We start from the raw sequence: 13,772 nt of genomic DNA, 5'->3' as shown, positions 1-13,772 counted from the left end.
GTCTTTAACAGAACCCATGCCCTTGTGAAGACTGAGATGCATAGAGAATGTGCATTCTCACCCCCCCTCTCTGAACATGCAAAGCCAAACATAGCCTCATGGCCACAAGTGGCTGTAACAGCACCAGTTATATCCTTCCAGGTTCGAATCCATCAGAAAGGATAAGTCCTTGCAAAAGTCCTTGGAACACTGATTAGTCATTCAGGGGTCTAACTCCCACTCCTGAGCTAGTAACTATGACCAGGGAAATGGGATGTGGTGGTTGGTTCAAACCCTGGTCTCATCATCTACAGAAGACTAGAAGGTGGAGAACAAATAGCAAATGTCTTCTCTCTTTCCCTGTCTGGGGTCTCTTTCCTGGAGGCTCCCTCTTCTCTCAGGATGTAATCAAGCTCATCTGATAAGCTGAAGAGGCTACGTTTTTATTTCTCCCTAGTTTTCCTCCCAAAGGTAAAAAAATAATAAAAATGCACACCTATACACAACTACAGATTACACATTAATTTCACAGGGAAATTGTGTGTCTCTTTAATCCACGCCCTTCAAAAACCCCTGTGAAATGGCAGCTGACCTTGACCTACCCCTCCCCAGAGGCCCCAGAGCCAGCACATCGGCTGGACAGTTTCAGACATTGAAACATCACCACCCAACTACCTCCACAAGTGACACGCTCAAGGGGTGGACTCAGCAGGCACCAGAGCTCCGCTGAAGTGAGTCCTGCTCTGTGGGCTGTGCCCCTGCACACCTGATCCTCCACGGCGGTGGGTGGTCGCAACCAGTTCTTGCAGCTGATCAGCCTGGGGATACATCCCTCTCATTGATGTGCCAATGGTAAGCAAAGCCCAACTACAAGAGGAGGGTTATGTAGCCCACACAGGGGGCAGGCCTCAAATACCCAGCTTGGGTGATCGAGAAAGCTGTGCCACTGGACCCTCAGCCTCCAGAAGCATGAGAAAATAAACTGTTGTTGTTTAAACACCCCAGTCTATGGTATTTAGTTATGGCAGCCTGACTTGACTAAGACACTAGGGCAGGATTTAACCCCTTGTCCCAAACCCCACCAGGACCATGTAGAAGAGAAATAGTGAGTTCTTTGAAGATGGTATCCCTGCACTCTGCACTACAGACCCCAGAGGAGGGAGGCTGATAGAAGGGGAGGCAGACGAGAGCACTGGGGAGGGTCTCCCGTGCCCATGTCTCCCCTCACACCAGACTGCTTTGGACCCTGGGTACAGGAACCAGAACCTTGGGCCTAAGGAGAAGTTCTTTCCTCTTCTCAGGTTCAGTATGAGAGTGACCAGATGACAGTTTGCTAGAAAGTAGGCTGACTTAAGAGTCAGGACTTACGGTCTTAGTTTCCACTTTGCACCCTGCTTGCTGAGGGTCACTGAGGTGCCTTCTCCTCTCTGAGCCTCAGTCCCCACATTGGTAAAATGAGGAGGTTGGTCCTAAGATCCTTTCCAGCACTAACATGTGGGTCTTTACCTTGGAGATGAACAAGAGCGAGGATGACAGGGAGAAGTGGACAGCAGATGCCCAGGGGACATGGCCCTTGTTCCTCCCTCCTGCCCTTACTCTGATGGGAAGGTGGAGCCCCACCAGCTCCAGGGTGACCAGCATCCATTTGTCCCCTGAGAATTCCCCAGCCCAGGTTTAGGTCCAGAGAATTTCAGAGACTTAGTCATACTTTTTTGAGTAAATATCATGGTAAAAAGACATGACATTTTCGGGGCCAGTCTTCAGCATTAATAAAAGACTCCAAGAACAGGATGACCTTTTCACAAAGGATTTGTAAATGCCAAAAACTACATAAAACCTCTCTTTCTGAGGCAGACAGGATTGTCACAGCTCAGCGTTTATTCCCTCACATGTGAGGCTGGCCCTTGTTTCTCCCAGTTCCACGTGCTGTCCGAGAACAGGAGAGGGAGTAGAGCAGGAGGAAGGAGGGGAGGCAGAAGAGCAGAGGACAAGGCAGCGCCAGCCCTAGAAATGTGCAGGGTAAGGGACTCTCGGCCACATAGCGGGCCCACTGAGGACAAAGCATCTAGACTGCCTTCCTTGGCCACCACTGCAGGACTGTCTACGTTGTGTCTGTTTGGGCCTAGGAGAGGGCGGCCCCTTCCAGCAACCAGCAGCACATTGAGAAATTAAAGACTGTGTCTCAGTGGCTGACCAATCCCACAAGAGTCCCAGGCTGGCCTCCTGCAGACGTAGGTAAGAGCTCCAGTGCCCCTCCCTCGCTGACCTTCCCCTCTCCATATTTCACAGGCCCCAGAAGGCAGGCAGGCAGGCAGCGTGGTGTGTGGAGCACACAGGGTCCTAGGATCAGACTCACTTAGTTCCAGGCTGGAGTCTTTCCAAGTGTCTTTCCTCATATCGAAAAGGGATCTAATTCTTAAGGGTTGCATCATGGTGCCATGACATTGCAGGGACCAAAAGGAAACGTTCCCATCATGGCACACACCTGTTCTCCAATCTTCCTCATTTGCACAGGTTTCTGTGGAATGGGGCAGGCAGGGGATGCTGAGCACTTTCAGAAGTGCATTCTTCTCTTCGAGCCAGAGTTGTATGAGATCTTTCCCTCAGCTTCCAGGGACCTGACAGAAAGAGACTCCCCCGAGAGGGCAAACTTCTGCACGGAGCTGTCTTTGTCATTCAGTGATGGCTGGAACCCCCCAAGCAAATGCTCCCCACTGCTACCTCTGCTGGGACTCTAGCTTGATGCACTGCTTTTGGCGGCCTCTTTGCTGAGTTCATTGCATAATGGTGCTTGACAGATCCTAATTTTCTTTTTAAAAGACATACATTATAGCGGAGGAAATAATAACACACGTCAGTGACATGAGGCAATTGTCCAGTTAGTGAGGATAGAGTGGATTTCTGTGCCAGGCTCAAGCACCTCCCTCATGAAGGATTTTTAAAAGTCTGAAATCTAGGAGGTCTGAAAAGAGCTTTTCAATTCTATTGTGTTTTCAGAACTGTTATTAATGGGCAAGACCATGTGCTGACCCCACCTAGAGAAGCCCAGTCCCTGCCCCGTATGAGCCCCAAAGTAATAAAAGATGAGTCCTTAGAACAGCTCTGTCAATTAGGTAACATGAAATAGAAGCTCAGAGAGGGTAAGAAATTGGCCCCAAGTCATACAGCCCCATGTGGAATCAGATCTTTGCCTGTTTGCCCACTGTTCTTTAGCCCACCCACGGATGTGAGCTTCAGTCTGATCCCCAGCCGTCTTTCAGGCAGGATAGTACAGTGGTTAAAAAAGCTGAGCTCTGGAAGTCGCAGTTTTTTCGGACATTAGGTAGGCCCATTGTGATCATTCCCTGTTTTGGTGGGCAGGAATGTCAATGGATTCATCAAGGCAGCTGAAAACATCTCCTGCTCTCTCCATGGAGACATGGGGACAAGATATTGTCCTAGTTGGGAAGATTCCTACAATCTGCTCCTCATCCCACCCCCTTCACCTGGCAAACTCACTGGGTATGTCCAGAGAGTGTCATTTAAAGGTGACTCAGGATCAACATGGAGGAAGGACTTTATTCACTTGCATGGGCTTTCTCTGCTCTCGGCATTGTCCTCATTATCATTCATTCATTCCTTCAGTTACTATATATACATCAAGCACCTGCTATGTTCCAGACTTAACCAGATGGTGGGAATATCATGGAGAGCAAAACAGACATGGTCCCTGACTTTGTGGTGTTTACAGCCTGGTGGGGAAGACAGACAACTCAGGAAACAATAACCATTCAGGGTGTCAAGTGCCATGACTGGAAGGCAAGGTCTCATGGGAGCAGTGGACTGGGAGCCCAGCCTGGGGGCTGAGGGGGAAGGGTGGCACCTATACTGAATGATGAGGTATCCAGGTGAAGGGGTGGGGCAGGAACAGATGCTAGCCGAAGAGAACAATATGTAGAAAAGCCCACAAGTCAGAGAGAACCAAGGATCCTGCGAATAGACCAGTAGGGCTAGAACATGGACATGAGGCGGGGAGATAGAGGGTTGCTGCTGAGCCATGGGACCGGAGGAGGGAATAGAGACCAAGTCATGAAGTGCCCGGTATCCAGGCTGTGTCCTGAAATCAGTGGTGACCCAATGACGAACTCTGAGCAGAGTGGCCACGGTCAGGTCTGCCTTTCAGGAGAATTCCCTGGTTGCTGTTGGAGAATGGGTTGAAAGAACACACCTGGAGCCAGAGAGCCGAGGTAGGAGGCCAGGTAACAGTCCAAGCAAGAGAAGGTGTTGGTTTGGGCTGGGGATAGAGAGAAATAAACAAGCTCAAGAGGCAACAAAGTAAAATTGACATGCCTTGGTGACAGAAGAGGGTGCTGCTGTGACTGAGGAGAGGTCCTGGCCAGTAACAGACCACAGTTCGCAGTACTTAGGGCAGAGGTCAGAACCAAATGGTTGTGCATCTGAGTGAGTCTGAGGAGGGAGAAGCAGGAAAAGATCCAAACTAGGTCATCAAAGAGCCTAGGATGTGCTGAGGGAGGGAAGCCAGGTAGGGTCAGGGCACCAAGAAAGTGAGCTTCTGGGGAAGTGAGCCAAGTGGAGGTGGGACAAGGAGCACACTCCCAGCTGTGTGCTGGGATCCCGCTGCCCTTTACTGTGGGTTAGGTCCAGTGCAGGAAGGATAGCACTGAAGCGCAGCAGAAGTGAAGGCCCACATCACAAGGTTGGAGAGCAATGCCTGCTCAACAGCTAGACAGCAGGCTGGAAGTGTCAGGTTCTCAGCTGCTCCTGTGAGCAGTCTGGGTGTCTCCGTCTGGCTGTAAGGTCTGGGTGAGCTGTCAGCTGCAAGCGGCTGCCAAGGAAGCAATTTGCCTTCTGTGACTACATTAATAGAAGCTTAGTGTCCCGATCAATGTGGCTGAGGGTTCCGTGCACTTGGCACTTGTCAAGCTGTATCTGGAACCTGGGTGCTGCGAGGAGCCTTCTCTGGGGGTTCCCCAAACCCAGGTCCAAAGAGCTTACACTTCCCCTTTGGATGACAGTGACCCCACCTCCTTGGCTACAGGGCTTGGCCCCCCAGGAGATGACCCACCCCCAGCAGAATTGGCTGGGAGGCTCTGAAATAAGCAGGGGTGCCAGTCCAGTATTGCCAGATCACCTCACTTTTTAAGATAAGTCAGAACTCAGGCTTAACATGAAATCTAATGATGTTTAAAGGTTGGTCCAAATGTGCTAAAAAAAAAAAAAAAATGACATGTCAAATGTGTATATGGACTAAATCAAGCCCACAACCCCAGTCTGTGACTTCGATCTAACCATAACCTCTGTGGTAATTGATTTTATGTGTCACCTTAAGAGGCCACAGGTGCCCAGATTAAACATAATTTCTGGGCCCTGGCTGGTTGACTCAGTGGTAGAGCATCAGCCCGGCGTGTGGAAGCCCTGGGTTGATTCCCAGTCAGGGCACACAGGGGATGTACCCATCTGCTTCTCCACTCTTCCCCCTCTCCTTCCTCTCTCTCTCTTCTCCTCCTGCAGCCAAGGTTCCATTGGAGCAAAGTTGGCCCAGGCACTAAGGATGGCTCCATGGCTTCCACCTCAGGTGCTAGAATGACCCCAGCTGCAATGGAGCAACTCCCCAGATGGGCAGAGCATCACCCCATGGTGGGCATGCCGGGTGGATCCCAACTGAATGCATTCGGGAGTCTGTCTGACTGCCTCCTCACTTCTAACTTCAGACAAACAAACAAACAAAAAACATTATTTCTGGGTGGGTCTGTGAGGATGCTCTGGATGAGATGAGCTTTTGAATCGGTGGACTCAGTAAAGCAGATTGCCCTCCCCAGTGTGGGTGGGCCTCATCCAATCCATTGAGGGCCTGAATAGAACAAAAGGCAGAGAAAGAGGCAATTACCCCTTTTTCCTGACTCACTGCTTAAACTGGAATATTTTATCTCATCATCTTTGGCCTTAGACTGAGGTTTACACCATCAGCTCCCCTGGTTCTCAGGCCTTCACACGCAGACTGGAACAACACCACTTGCTTTCCTGGTTCTCCAGCCTGCACACAGCAGATCAGGGGACTTGTCAGCCTTCATAACCACATAAGCCAATTCCACGGCAAATAAATAAACACATAAATAAATAAATAAATAAATCGGGCTGAAATTAAGGTTTCAACAGAGCTGAGTTCCTTCTAAAGTTTTTGGAGGAGAATCTGTTCTCTTGACTTTTTTACCTTCTAGAAGCTGCTTGCATACTTTGGCTCATGGCCCCCTTCTTCCATCGTCAAGGTGCATGTCTCAAGCTTCTGGTTCTCTCATTATAGCTCCTGACTCTCACCATCCTGCCCCCTCTTACAGTGACCCTTATAATTACATCTGGCCTTACATTTGCCATGTAAGGAAACAGATTCCCATTCCAGGGATTAAGATGTAGATATCTCTGGTGAGGGGGGTCATTATTCTGTTCACCACACTTCTCATCCTTCAATCTGAAGGACTGTCCACCCCAAAATGCTCATTATTTGTCTATCTTGGTGGGTGAGCCTGGCCACTGAATCCTGGTGAGCTGTGATGGCAACAGGCTGACAGACAGGTGGAAAGACATGGGCAGAGGTTCAGATCTAGAGCCAGAGCGGAAAGACAGTGCAGCACAAATGCCTAAGTGCGTGTGCGGGTGTCCATGTGCGGGTGCGTGTGTGCACGAGCCGGTGTTTGCATGTACATGTGTGGTTGTGTGTGTGTCACAGCAGGAGAGGCAGGGAATCCTGGTCCACAAGCAGGTTCTCTCCCCCTTCTGCTCACTGTCCCATGTATACCACTGCCTAAGCACCTTACTCTGAGTCCACTCTCTGAAATATCAGGTCAGCATCTTTCCCCACCCCCAAGTCACTTACCAAATTGGATCAGCTGTGGACAGAGCCCATTAAACAAATGCATCTCCCAGTCTTGATTTACTGGAAGAAAATAAGAGATGTTTTCCTTTCTGGGAAGGTATCTTTCTCTGTGTGCTAACATGCTGACTGCCTCCTGCAAGGTTTCTGAGTAACCCATCTCAGTCAGGCTACCCAGAGTCGTAGAATTAGAGCATAAGCACCAAGAAGAGGCTGGTGGTCCACTCAGCCTGGAGACGGCCAAGGATTTGAACAGGCAATGCCACCCGGCAGGAGATGAATGGTCACCAAAAGCCTGTATCTTAGCTCTAAGGAACCAAGGATCAGGGGATGCTCACAAGTTGAGACTGTCTGGGGCATGAAAATTGATATCAGTAGGTGACAGGACTTTGGGTGCTGCCCACCTCATTCCAGACCCAAGCAGGAGCTCAAGGTGGGGCCACACTGGCCAAGGAGCTGCTACGGAGCTACAGCCCAAACATGGGACCTGAGCTCAATGAATAAGGCAGCCTGCACACGGTTCAGAGGACAAAGTCAGGAGTCAGACCAAACTAGCCTCAACTCCTGGTTCTATAGCACTCACTAGCCCTGGGACCTCAGGAACGTCATCTAGCCACTGTGTTGCCTCAGTTTACTCATATGTAAAATAGAAATACAACCCACCTCTTATAGTCAGTAGAGGAAAAAAGTGACAGTACATACAAAGCCAGGAGTATAGTGTTTGGCCTAGAATGATTATTATTCATATTTGTAGTGGTAGTACATGAGGGTAGGACCAGACTAGTAACCTGGAAGCCTTGACTCCAACTCCGAGTTCTCAGGGAGACACTAGAAAGGCCTCAGTCCCTCCTCCCTGAGTCTGGGCTGAAGGCTCCAGGGGCCTGGGCTGGGACTGCACCTGACGTGCGCTCCAAAGGCCCTGCCTGTGGGGTGCTGAGCCGAGCAGGTTACTCAGCATGTTACTCCCACTGCAAAACGCAGGTCTGAGTCACCTAGAACCAAGAGGCCCTGTCCCGGACACCAGCAGGGCCTCTCTCTCTAGACAAAGCTGGTAAGAGTTCCTTTGAGGCTAGAACACAGCAGCTCAGTCCCAGGCTCCCCGGTCAGTTTTGAGTGGACAGAGAACATGACACTGGAATAGGGAAACCAGTGTGGCTTTGGGGACATGGCAGTCTCCCCTCTGGGCCACTGCTGCCTCCCTGGTAAATGTAGGAGTTGGGCCCTCTGAGCCTTTGAGTTCCTGGAGTCAGTAGCACACAGACCTGCTGTCCGGGTCACTCCAACAGAGAAGGGGTTTGTCAGTGTGGAGACACAGCTGACCCTTGCTCTTGCCACTGTCATGAATAAGTGAGCAAATGATGTCCCCAGCCAGGAAAAAGAAACCAGAAGGAAGAAGATCATGCTGTTTAGTTCTGGCCCCCAAAACAAATGAAATCTCTAGCCTTCCCCAAGTTGGGCCAACTTCACAAAGCCAACTCTATCCCTGACTTCTGCAACACTGATGTCTGGAAGGCAGTCACAGTCTCTGAGGGTGTTATGACAGGTGAGTTCCTGGCTCTTTTCCACCATAAAGGACTCAGGCAAATCAGTGACTGCACAGAATTACTGAGTGGGTCAGAGAAAAAGATTCAAGGTTAAGCTGCCATAAGGAACATCTGAAACCTCGTCACAGAACTGGCCTGAAGGGGACCCTGTGGCTGATACTGCCGTGCGCTGATTGATAGGCTGTCAGGGAGCCGGTGCTGACGGTTAAGTCAGGAAACTTCCCCTGCTCACTGCGCCAGCACGCAGCACAGCCTTGGAGCCCTGTGAATATAAGTTGAAATCTTGTCTCCACCATTCTCGTTACCTTGTACAAGTCAGTTCACCTTTCCTCAGTCTCCTCTTCTGTAAAATGAGAATGATTAAAACCCACTTTGTCAGGGTGTTGTGAGGTTAAAGGACCAGGAGCAAAACAGGTCTTCAGCACATGTAACTTTGCTTCTTCTCCCTGAGCCTATGGGCACCAATATGGGTCGGAGGCCGAGGATGGGTCACTGCCCCTGAGAAGAGGCAACCAATGAGGGCAAGGGGTGGGGGTTCAGCTTGCAGAAGGAAACGGGGCCATATGTTGACTGAAAGAGGTAAGGCTGGGAATGGTCCCAGTTGCGAGATATGGCACACATGGCCGTTGCGGGGCGGAGAGGGAAGGGCTGGGGTTCCAGCTGAAGTCCGAGGTCTGAGTCTGGTTAGTATAACTCAGTCCCAACATCGGGGTCTGATAAGATGGCAGCAGGACCAATACTGAGCCCAGAGGGGGAGGCTGGAACTGCAGGACACCTCCAGCCTCAGGTCAGGCTTGGTCCTGGCACCTGGGCTCCAACCAAGCCTTCTGGGTCTGACAGTCCCACTGGGGGGAGAGAAGGGTCTCCCAAGGTGGCCATGGAGGATGACAGGGCTGCTGGGAGCAGGGCAGAGGCTAGGCACCATGTCTTACATCAGCCCACGATGGATGGGAACGCAAGTTATTTTCAGACTGGGCCACCTTCATTATCACCTAGTCCTGCTCCCCAAGAAGCTATTACTGAGGCCCTACCTGACTCCAAGAAAAGATGATCTTGCTCATGGCCAGTGAAAGAAGTCAGGCTGCCTATTAGCTCCCGTGCAAGTGTACATCGCGACACCTCTCTTGACAACCGCACTCTGAGGGTCCTCTCGATCACAGCGCCCTGTCTTCCCTGCCAGTCAATGGATGGCAGGTCTGATGGATAAGACATCACCAAGTAGATGCACCAAATAGCATCCCATTCCTAATCCTTAGCGGACCTCATGAGCTAGAGGCTGCCTTAAAAAAAAATCACCAATACAGCCACTGGGAGGCTGTGAATGCTGAGCTTGTACCACTCTGCCCAACTCCAAGCCCCGCCCTTGCAAGGGCAACCTTGCCTCTGGGCCTGGGACTCAGGAACATCAGAGCCATTGCCCTTATATAGACTATAGAGCCATAACCCTGTGAGCTTACAAAGTACTCTGTTTTCAATACTATTAAATCCCCACAACACCCTGATAAGTAGCCAGAGCACAAATGAGACAGCTAAAGCTCAGAGAGGCTAGGTGACTTGCACAAGGACACAGAGCTAGTGCCAACAGTGAGATGAAGACCCAGGTCTGGCTCTTCTCCCCCCGGGAGAAGTGCCTGGCAGGATTCCTTTCTTCCTTTCAATAAAGCCTGTTATTCTGGTCTTTCGGACTCCCATGGATTCCAACATTTGGTGCCAAAACCCGGGACAGGGTACTAACTGCCTGGACTATCCCTCTTTGCCGTTCAAACTTACAACCAGGGAAGCAATGGGCAGTGGCAGCTCGTCCCGGGCTCACTCCCTGATTCTGTTTGGACGTGTAATTGTAGGCTGATTGGCCGGCAGTCTAACCCTGTCCTGAACCCCTGCTGGACCAGAAAGAGTTGAGAAATGATAGATACATGAATTCCAAACTGCCCTATTGCTGTTCGCTTGACTGCCTGACCCCACCCTTAATTACCGGACAGTCGCCCATGGGACAAAGGAATTCCAGGAAGCTGGTCAATCACCCCAATGAAGAGTATTCCAGAAAGCTAAACACACCAGCACACCCTTGCTCGAGGCTATCCCCAACCCTATAAAGTTTTACCTCAGTCTGTTTTCAGTGCTCTTCTCCCCCAGAGAAGTGCCCTGCAGGGTTCCTTTCTTCCTTTCAATAAAGCCTGTTACTCTGGTCAAAAAAAAAAAACAAAAAACCCAGGTCTTCCATCCTCAGGGAATGGGCTTTTTCTTCTCGGCCTCAACTGCACCTTGCAAAGAGTGAGCTCCCAGTCAGTCAGACGAGCAAGCTGACTCTGCAGGGGCCTTCTCAGGAGGTTTCATCTAGGAGACTTTCCAAAGTCCTGGGTCACACCAATTAAAGATTTGTTATGAGTTCTCTTCAAAAAAAATGATCATGCTCGGGTTTTTGGGCAACATCAGCTGCACACTTACACACATGAGTTATTTCTCTTTCCTCACCACAAAAGAGCAAGGTCACCAGAAATCAGGCAAAGGTCACTTTCAGTTCTCCATCAACAGAAGCAACAGAAAGAGCCAAGCCTTCAAGTTCTGGTTCAGCTGCCTTGGTCATGTGGCTTTGGGTGAAGTGGCTAAGCTTCCTGACCTCCATTAGTCATCTTTAAAATGGGAATGATGCTATCACTGCCGCTACTTCCATCTCAGCATACCTCAAGACCTTGTTGCAGACCTGGCCATGTTAGATCCTCAACTTCCCCTCCCAACCCCTCCTGAAAAAGAGAAGGCCTACTCCGGGTCCTCTTCCTGGCCTTCCTGATCCACAGCCTTCCAGTTCCCAGTCTCCACTCAAATCTAATTTACCCAGAGCCAAGACATGCCACGGGCCAGCACGGCTCCTCATAACGGTGCGGAATTAAGGAAACATACTCATTAAGAAAAATTGGGACTGGGAGGACTCTTCAAATGCTGATGGCAATATCTGAGAGCTCCATAGCCCCAGTTTGCTTTATTATATAGCCATATGCAAATCAAGGAAGTCCTTGTTACAAAGTTACACATCTGAGGCTAAAGCAGAAACTCTTCCCAAGGCAAAAATAGGATGCATTAGTGAAATCTACCAACATCTGAAAACAAACAGTCAGAGTCAGAGAAAGGGCATGTAAATTGCTTCCAGCAACCCAAGGAAGCAAGTGAAGTGGGTGCAAATACTCAGCATCACAGGTGAAGGGGGGGAAACTTAGCCTTTTGCTAAGCCTTGAATTTAGAAAGGCTTTTTGCCATTTTCGGTCCACAACAAAGACAAGGAACTCAGGTCAATGGAATAATCAACCCAAACAATTGTCTGACCAAATTGACTTGTCAGTCACCCTATCCAGACATGGTCCAAAAGATTCAGCTGATCATCATGGAGGAAAGAATGATTTGTAAGCTTTGAGTCGGAAGAACAAACACCCAGAAAAAGCCTAACATGGAGAGAATGATTCAGTCTGGGTTTCCATAGCAATCCTGGGAGAAACAGGAGAGCACATGCCAGGACAACTCAGAGACTGCAACCAGCAGTCACCTTGTTCCACCATGAGCCATCTGCCCCATTATTCAGGCAACAAGTTCCCTCTTCAAAGCCACTAATCCCCAGACCCTGAGCCCAAGTAAATGTCCCACTCAGAATCTCTTACATCCTCTCTCCAGGGTCGGCCACGATTTGGAAGAAGAATCCTATTTAGAATTGTGTTCATATAGTACATAGAAAATATGTGTAATCTCATCAAGTCACTATTCTTTTCTAAGCTTCAACTCATTAAAATAAGAATAAAAATAATTCTGTATGGTGTCATGAAAGTTAAAATAATGCGAGTGTCTCTGACACTCCTACCCACTGCCCCGGCTCTCTCTCCTCTCCCTGAAGGTGGACCTGAAACTTCAACACCTCAACTTCTGGGCCAGTCTCCACGGCCAGGTCCCAGGATTGCTGGACTGGGACATGGGGAACGAGTGCTTTCTGGCCTTCATGACAACGCACCTGCCCTTAGCAGAGCAGAACCTTGCCAGATACAGACTCCATATAGTTGAGCCGCCAAAACTACCTGTGGGAAAAACACCCAACCCTGATAAAGATGGCCCAGATATTGAACCCAACATATGGATGTGGGTAAATCTCAACATCACATTTCCCCCAGGAAAGCTGGAGGTCTCAGAACCTAGTGAGAGGGAAAAGCTGTCAAGCATGCAGCCCTCCCCTCAGCCACCCTCAAGAGAGGAACACTTTGCCAACTGCTCAGAGGCCCAAGCAGTGGAGTCGCTGCTACCTTCCTCCACCAAGCAATCTTTCTCTCAGAAGCAGTTTGCTCCTTCCCCCAGCAACTGGGAGCTCACAGAAGAGGAGGAAGCTAAGGACCAGGATGACAGCTCCTCTGTGGCTCTCCCAGCCCCTCACAAAAACGTCCCCCTCCAGAGTCCAAGGCTTCAGCAAGCCAAAAGCCAGGAGGGGAGGCTCTGGTCCCGGCCCCCTCTCAATTACTTCCACCTAATTGCCCTTGCTTTAAGAAACAGTTCCCCCTGTGGCCTCAACATGCAGCAGATCTACAGTTTCACTCGACAACATTTCCCCTTTTTCCGGATGGCTCCAGAGGGCTGGAAGAACACCATCCATCACAATCTGTTTCCAAAACAGCTTTGAGAAAATGCCGGTTAGCATGCCGGGTGGAGCTAGCGTGTGGCCTTGATCCTGCCTCTGGAAGCTGACTGAGGAGGGACACCGCTGCTTTGAGGAGGAGGTCCGAGCCTTGGCCTCCACTCACCTGGAAAATATTCAACAGTGCATGAGTCAGCCAGGTTTTGATTTCTACACTATAAAATGGGGCAGAGGAGCCCATGCTGGAGGAGAGCAGAGAAAGGCCACATGGAGGAGAGGAGAAGCAACCAAGATGGCGGAGTGCTGAAGGAGAAGCCAGTTTGTGTAGAGTTTGTGCAGAGAGAAGGAGACGGGAAACAGAGGTGAATAAGGCTGGTGAAGTAGAAACCTTTGATCCTAGGAAAACTTGGATAAGTCAGTGGCTTTGGGAGCCCTGAATGGAAAGGGAAGTGTTTTTCCACTGTGTGTATTTCTTGCCCACCAGGTGCAAGCTAGGATTAAAGCTAATGGCCCATCAAAAAAAAAAGAAAGAAAGTTAAAATAATGCATTGTTTAAAAATGTGAACATAATTATTTTTGTCAATGTTGCACAGCATTTCACAGTTTGCAAAGTGCTTCACCTTATCTCACAGAAATCTCACAGCAATCCTTCAGAGCTGTAAGAACTGTCATCACCCCCATTTGGCAGATGGAGCAGGAGTGGAGTGGTTTTCCCAAGGCCCTGCCACTGATAGCATGGGAGGAGCTGAAACCAATGACTTGGGACTCTTGTTGA

The 13,772-nt window shown here is 49.8% G+C and overlaps 1 pseudogene; it reads left to right on the top strand.

Annotated features, from left to right (window-relative positions):
- The first annotated feature begins 12,346 nt into the window (after positions 1-12,346).
- Positions 12,347-13,772, top strand: LOC136392270 (forkhead box protein R1 pseudogene; annotated as a pseudogene).

Source organism: Saccopteryx leptura, chromosome 2 (genome assembly GCF_036850995.1).
Source record: "Saccopteryx leptura isolate mSacLep1 chromosome 2, mSacLep1_pri_phased_curated, whole genome shotgun sequence".
Taxonomy (NCBI): domain Eukaryota; kingdom Metazoa; phylum Chordata; class Mammalia; order Chiroptera; family Emballonuridae; genus Saccopteryx; species Saccopteryx leptura.
This window is presented reverse-complemented; position numbering and strand designations above follow the sequence as displayed.